The sequence below is a fragment of the Cervus elaphus genome, chromosome 30 (genome assembly GCF_910594005.1).
Source record: "Cervus elaphus chromosome 30, mCerEla1.1, whole genome shotgun sequence".
NCBI classification, from domain to species: Eukaryota; Metazoa; Chordata; class Mammalia; order Artiodactyla; family Cervidae; genus Cervus; species Cervus elaphus.
Genome location: NC_057844.1, coordinates 17,563,430 through 17,571,848, shown reverse-complemented (window position 1 = coordinate 17,571,848; position 8,419 = coordinate 17,563,430).

Genomic DNA, 8,419 nt, shown 5'->3' with positions numbered 1-8,419 from the left:
GACATGTACATTAAGAGACATTTTACAAAGAATTTGCTGTGTCATTGTGGGAGTTGGCTAACCAAGTCTGAAATTCATAAGACTTGGAAGGGAAGGGAGGGGAGGGAAATGCAGACAATGAAGTGCTATCAGGAAGGGAATTTCAGGAGCCGGGACGCCATGGGCAGGGCTGAGGCTGCTGTCCACAGCTGGACTTTCTTCTCTCTCAGCTTCAGTCCTTAATCCTGCTTTTATATACCTTCTGAATGAGGCCCACCAGATAATCCAGGATAATCTTCCTCATTCAAAGTCAGTTAATTAGGCAGTTTGATCATATCTGCAAAAATGCCTTCATAGCAATAGCTAGATTAGCATTTAAGTGAATTACTAGGGACTATTATCTTACAAATTGGCACAACATTAGAAGAAAATAATCACTTTGTTTTGCAGGGTAAATGCAAAACATTCAAATACTCAGTAAATAATTGCTAAGATATAGCCAATGGCAACTAATAACGACAAAAGCCCTTCAATTAGAATACAGAATTGACCATTAAGGATATATAGGGAGCCAATAAATTTGAACTTGCTTTTATGTGCCACAAATACTGGCCTGGGGGAGGAATGAATGCATATATATATATACATATATACCTAAATTCTTATATACCTGAATAATGTTTCCCCTACCAGAAAAAATTCCCAGTCTCTCATATAATAAGGAACCATTTCAATGACTTTATAATAACAAATAACCTAAAAATGAACTCCTAATACTAGTCTTGTGTGCTTCTGAGTCACCTGACAGAAGGAGGCAAAGGAATTGACTCATCTCCTGGATCACTATAAATGTAAAAGCCCTCTTGAATCTCCCTTTATGAAACAAAACAATACAGTGAAGCCACCATTACTAGTAGAGGCAAGCCATGAAATGGGTGGAGGTGCTTGCAAAATGGGTATCCGACAGAACTTGAAGAATATATAGAGAACTCCATAAATTAATTATTTAAAAGATAAACCAACAGAAAAATGGGCAAAAGATTCCATTGGGTACTTATCAATATGGGATGTAAGTACGGTTAATAAATACATGAAAACGTGTTTATAAGACCAGGGAAATGCAGACAATGAAGTGCTGCTATACTCCTCCCTAAATGGCTAAAGTTAGGAGAAATCGCAAGTGTTGGCCTGGCGGTACGGTGACCTGCTAATGGGAGTGTAACTGGCAGAGTCTGCTGAGATCCAGCATAATGTCCACTCAGTCATATCCAACTGTTCGTGACCCCATGGACTGTGCACACCAGTCTTCCCTTTCCTTCACTAACTCCCAGAGTTTGCTCAAACTCATGTCCATTGAGTCAATGATGCCATCCAACCATCTCATCCACTATCACCCCCTTTTCCTCCTGCCCTCAATCTTTCCCAACATCAGGGTCTTTTCCAGTGAGTCAGCTGTTCGCATCAGGTGGCCAAAGTACTGGAGCTTCAGCTTCAGCCTCAGTACTTCCAATGACTATTCAGAGTTGATTTCCTTTAGGATTGATTGGTTTGACCTCCTTGTTGTCCAAAGGATTCAAAGGGTCTTCTCCCAGGGGCTTCCCTGGTAGCTCAGGTAGTAAAGAATCTGCCTGCAATGCAGTAGACCCTGGTTCAAATCCTGGATCAGGAAGATTCCCTGGAGAAGGGATAGGCAACCCACTCCAGTACTCTGGCCTGGAGAATTCCATTGACAGAGGAGCCTGGCAGGCTACAGTCCCTGGGGTCGCAAAGAGTCGGACATGATTGAGCAACCTTCACTTTCACTTTCTCCAGCACTACAATTCAGAAGCATTAGTTCTTCAGCACTCAGCCTTCTTTATGGTCCAACTCTCACATCTATACATGCCTACTGGAAAAACCATAGCTTTGACTATATGGACCTTTGTCAGCAAACTGATGTCTCTGCTTCTTAATGTGCTGTCTAGGTTTGTCAGAGCTTTTCTTCCAAGGAGCAAGAACCTTTTAATTTTGTGGCTGCAGTCACTGTCCACAGTGATTTTGGAGCCCAAGAAAGCAAAGTCTATCACTGTTTCCATTTTTTTCCCATCTATTTGCCATGAAGTGATGGGACCACATGCTATGATCTTAGTTTTTTGAAAGTTGAGTTTTAAGTCAACATAACAGCCCTTCCCAACAATCCCACCAGAGGTGTACCCAGCAGAAACATGTATGTAAAACCTATATGAGAATGTTCATAGCAGCACTGCTCATAATAGCCCAAATCTGGAAACAACCCACATGCCCATCTACAATACTATGCATAAAACCTGTCTATTTGTACAGTGGAATATTCTACAATGAGATAAACACACTAAAATTAGATGCAGCAGCACAGAGTCTCAAACATTAAACACAATTTTTTTTTTTTTTGCCATACCACATGATATATAGGATCTTAGTTCCCCAACCAAGGCTGGAACCAGTGCCCCTGGAAGTGGACGTGCAGAGTCTTAACCACTGGACCACCAGGGAAATCCCTCAAACACAATCTTGAGTGGAAGAATCCAAGTACAAAATTATAAACTGTATATGTCATTATGTACCATTGCATATAAGAGTCCAAGCCAGGCAAATCTCATCTATGGTGTTAGAAGTCAGGATGGGATTACTTATAGCAGAAGGAATAAGGGCCCTAGGCAGAGGTGATTAGAGGGTAGCATGCAAGGTCCTTCAGGGGACTAGTGATGCTTGCTTCATTTGGGTGCTTAGTATATGAGCATGTTCACTTGGCAAATTCATCAGGCCATACACTTAAGATTTATACACATTTTCATATGTGTTATACCTTAATGAAGATTGTGTTAAAATCTCTTAAGTAGTCATGTTGTGGAGATCATAAATATACTACTGCATGAAAAAGAAAGGAAATTCTTGATGTTATACAAGGATGTTTATTTGGGAGAATACAGTTTTCAGTGGCCACATCACTTATGGAGTCAAATAATGTTATCTCACTTAGAAACCACTTAGAAGTGACGGTGATGTGTGATGGCTTGTGAGCTCTCTGAATTTTGAAGATGCAAGTGGAGTTCAGATAAAAATTATTTATTGAAATCTTACAGTGGAAAAATTCCAAACTGACATTTAAAAAATATTTTTAATATGTGTAATAAACTGTGACAAGTTAGACATGAGTTTTTGTTTTGAAGAGTTCATAAACATTTCAAATTATCCAAACAGCTTTTTTACATATTCTCATCAGAAAAAATGCCGTTCTTGTATTTGGCCACGATGAACATACACCCTGGATGAGAGACAAAGTGGCTTTAGTTTTGATGGGTGAGGTCAACTTTACTAACAAGTTATTTATGCATATAGCATATTTTAAGTTGGAAAACATGAATTTTAAACATTAATGTTTAATAAATGTTGAAAGCCAGGAAGAAAAAACAGTGCTTACACCATACATGTCAACATCTTTATGTGTGTGTGTTTTTGACTGTGCTGGGTCTTCATGGCAGCAAAAAGGCTTCTCCTTGTGGTGAGCACGTTTCTCGAGTTGCAGCACACAGTCTTCTCTTGTTGCAGAGCATGGGCTTGGTTGCCCTGTGGCATCTGGGATCTTAGTTCCCCTACCAGGGATCAAATCCACGTCCCCTACATTGGAAGGTGGAATCTTAACCACTGGGCCACCACGGAAGTCCCATGCACTTCTCACTTTCTTTACAGGCCTGAGGATTTAAGTTCTGATTCAAAAACACTTTAAAGATAGAATTATTATAATGATACTTTCAGAAGAAGTTAACCTGATATGTCTCCTGCTTCCATAAGGTAACTTGGGCAGCTCATTTCATCCTTATAAGTCTGATTCCTCACCTGAAAATGTGTAGACAAGAGCCCCTTCACCCTCTAACTCACAGAACCGTGGAGCATAGCAAGATAAGATACCCGTATGAAATCATTCTCATCCCACCTGGATATTAGTAACCAATGCACTAGTGTCAGAGGACTCTTGAGTGAGGTGTCCTTTCCTTAGAGATCACCCATAGGAATGTAATAGAGCTTCTGCCTTTGTTTATTTTCATTTCATTCCCTCCTATTAAAATGTATATTTATATTTTTCTATATGCCTTACAATATACATAATGCATTGGTAAATTAATATATGCAATTGTAAATAATAGTTCATATGCTGAGGATGCCTATGCAAGTATGAGACCCTCAGAAGTCCCCAACTGCAAACTTTTGTGAAAAAAGAATTTGTGAGGACCAGCACAGAATATCTGCTGTGCTATTAATTTGTTTTTCTAAAAATAAAATACCTCCCTCCAGGAAAACATAGTTTGTATACTTCTTCACATCCTTTAGTAGCCCTGGCCAGTCCAGGAGAAAATGTCCTTTTGGTCTTAAAGAGATAATAAAAGGAATTCTATTATGTTCTATTTGGCCTGATTCCAGGGCTCCAATCCAGGGGAACTGATGCCTTCTCCTCTCTGGCAGCAGGTGTCCGTCTTCCGCCACGGGTGATACCTGATGAGTGACAGTAGGTGACGATGAGAAGCCTGGCCCTTCCACTTTGGGACGATAGCAATATGTCCTCAACCAGTTAAATCAGTGAACGTTTTTATCTTATTGGGTTTGCTGGACAAATTCAAATATGAAGAGAAAATGTGCTCTGGAGGAGGGAACTGAGTAAGAGGACTTTCTTTCTTTTTTTTTTTTTCCTCCAAGATCGTATTTCAGAAATCTTCCTGAAATCTAGACAGGTGTGTTTCAGCCCTGCATGCAGAGTTATAATATTGAGCACAGGCTGCCCCAGTGGTGGATTAAAGATGCATTGCGTCTTTGGTCATTGCTGCATAAGCACAATTTTTATTCTCAGAAGACTAAAACCTAGTCCTTCCTGGTTTCTTCTCAAATCATTTCAGTAAAAACACTGCCACCTAGTGTTGTGATTAGGAGAAGCACAACAGACAATACACTACAAATAGTTTCCCAGAATAAACAGCAAGTAACTCATTTTCTTAGTTATAGTCAAAGAAAACCTGATGGAGTATAGAAATTCCCTGTATTCACTGTAGAATAATGTAGCCCATTTCTTTCTGCATAGTGCAGAGAGGCTGTCCCAGCTGTTGGAATGATTTTTAAATATAGATTCTAAGGTAATTCTGCTAACAGCCCAGCCTTATTCAGTTAGTCTGATCTGGCTCATTGCACAAAGTCAAGGCAGAGGGATTATGTAGGTGCTTCTTACAGGGTTGCTGTGAGATTTCCAATACAAACCTTTAACAGGGCCGGTCAGGTCGTAACTACTCAATTTGGGGTGCATGCTAAGTTGCTTCAGTTGTGTCTGACTCTTCGCAATCCATTGACTGTAGCCCACCAGGCTCCTCTGTCCATGGGGACTGTCCAGGCAAGAATACTGGAGTGGGTTGCCATGCCCTCCTCCAGGGGATCTTCCCAAGCCAGGGACCGAACCCGTGTCTCTTACGTCTCTTGCACTGGCAGGCAGGTTCTTTACCACTAGCGCCACCTGGGAAGCCCCAAGTACTCAATAAACTTCAGCTATTGTATTTAATTTTCTTCATCACTTGGATCTGTGACTACTCTGGTTATTAAGATTTCTATAAGAGAACAAATAAATTATTGCGAGTCTTATTATGTCCCTTTCCCCACTGAATTATTATTTGTCTAATATGAGCTTGATAAAAGAGGATTATTGGGAAGCAAACCTTCAACTACAGCAGAACGAGTTCTTTTTTCAGGAGTACCAAGGAGGAAGACATCATCTGGAGGGGGAGGGGAAAGTTCACCGAAATGAAAGGCATTGACCATCAGTCATCAAGCCTGCGTAGCACTCTGCAAAGTCAAGAAGAGGTGAGAGGACATCTTAAGCAGCATGTGTAGCCCAGGAAGCGAAGTCAGAGACCCTGGTGGTAACGGGAGACTGGCGGGGCTGCACCAAGTGATAAATTGCCAACAGGCTGGAAAGGCGTGCATGGCATTGAAACCTGCGAACAAGGAACCGTGAGGCAGTGAAGGTATTTCTAGTAGGGAAGAGACATGCTAAGACTTGTGCTTTTTTTCATATTATGGTCACAGGAGAAGGTTGTAAAGATGAGGTAGACAGGGAGACCAAATGGACCATTGACTACTCATCTCAGAAAGAGTTGATGAGGCTGGCACTAGGGGTGAACAGGTGGTGCTGGGGCTGAGAGATGTTTCTGAGGAAGAATCTACATTGTTCAGTGACCAACTGAAAGGGCCAGGGACACATTAGTGATGACCCTACAGGTCTAGCCTGGGAGACTGAGCAGGTGATGAGACCATTGAATCGGGAGATACATGAGAAGAAGAAGGGGTTTGGGGAGGTATTAATAGTAGGGAGTTCAATTTCAAATACATTAAAGTTGAAGAACCTCCAAGTGGGTGACTTCCACAAAGACATTCAAGTGAAGATACTCAGAGCTACATTATTCTGGATCTCAGAGGGGAAGCAGGTCCTAGAATTGTGAAGATATGTAGATTTATACATCACTGCTGCTGTTGGAACCACCTGATAGATATCTTTCACAGGAATCGAAGAGTGTCAACACTCCTCCTTAAAAAAGAGAAAAGAAAAAGAAGGTGGAGCCTATGAAGAAAATGGAAAATGAACACTCTGAGACAGAAAAATAGCACCAGGACAGAACTCTTGGGTTTCAAGTAGCAAGGGCTCAACACCCCAAATGCTACAAGAGAATCAACTAGAGCAAGGAATGAAAAGAGGCCATTGGATCAAGCGACTGGGGTGGGATCCATGACATTATTATGAGTGTTTTCAATGGAGTGGTGAGGACAAGAGGGAAAATGAATGGAAAGTGAGGGCGCTGGTTCATTTATTCAACAAACGCTTATCAAGTGCCTATTATATTTTAGACTGTCCTGGCCTCGTCCAGCAGTATACAAAGACTCCTATATTCATGGAGCTTGCTTGCCAGCACTGTTCACAGAATACCCTTCAAAGAACAATCTCGAAGGGTCTGGGAGGACAAGAGACTGGACAGTTTTTTTGAGCAGAAAGGTGAAATCAAGGGAATTGTTTTCCACAGGCTGGTGAGGCTGGAGTTTGTGGCTGAATCGCGATAGATAGAGAGGAGAGATTGGAGAAGATGCAGGGGGGAGGAAGTAAGAGAGAGAGACACGCAGAGACAGAGACCAACCACACAAAGTCCCCCGCAGCCGTGGAGCAGACGTTTAACCTTGGAAGCGTGGACAGTCATTTTCACCTCCAAGACAGGAAATGATTCAACAGTTCACATCTGATGGTCTTCATTTTCCCTGTAAATGAAGAGACAAGCCGAGAGCAGACCAAAGGAGATTTGAGACCGCAGTTTGAAGAACGGAAGCAGGAAGTAGGAAGAGAGCCAAAGGACACAGCGTCAACACTGTTTTCCAAGCAGAGTTGTATCCAGCTAAGCAATAACTATGTGTGTGGTGGCATGTCCGCTACTCACGTCTACACGTTCATCCTCACCAGAGGCTCTGCAGTGTCTTCCTCAGACAGATGTGTCTTCCTTCTCTGTTCCCTGCCCCCAGCTCCTGTGACTACAGCAGATACTTATGTGGGACTCAAATTCCAAGAGATCGGATACTTTCTTTTACCTCTCAAAGGAAAGCAAAAGTTGTTGGGGCGCATCTATCAGCCAAGTGCCCAATTTTATTGACGTAGGTCCAATCGCAGAGAACAGGCAGCTTACCCCTACCTACACTTTCTCCCCAATCCCACCCCCACCTTACCCCCACTTGATCCTGCAGAAATACCGAGTCAGCAGTCCTCTCTAAACCCTCAGCAGTTTATTTTTTCCTTAGTGTTGCTGTACCTTCAAGTCCAGCATTTGAAAAGCAGAGGAGAGTCATAAGATGGATTTTCTACAGGCAATTGCCTCCTGTTCCTTAGGTCTCATCACCTCTCTGAGTCAGAAAAAGCCTCTTTGTCCTCATCTGAGAATGTTCGTCCCATCTTCTGAATGACCTTGTGCTCAATGCAATGATCCTCAGCTCCAGACCTGCCTGACAGGACAGTGTCCTCCGCCCATTAATATGTGTACCTCTTAACACAAAGACTTTTTGGTTGAACACAGCTGTCCTGGATATATATTGACACAGATTTCAAGTACCACTTGCTGGAAGGTTCTGCTTAGCTGTTCAGATGACTGTCCTCAACTGCCTTTACCGAGTGATACTAATATAACTTTAATGACTTTCCTTTTATTTATATGTATGGAACACAGACAAATCAATGTGTGGTCCTTTTATTTTCAATTTGCGTCCTTATATTTCATGGTGTCTGTAAACAGCATATAGTTGGATTTTTAACCTGCCTTTTAGCTGTCTAGTTCTTTAGTATTTACTGTAATTGCTGATATATTTGGGTTTATTTCTACTCTGTTATTTGGGGCCACTCTGCTTGTTCTGCTTC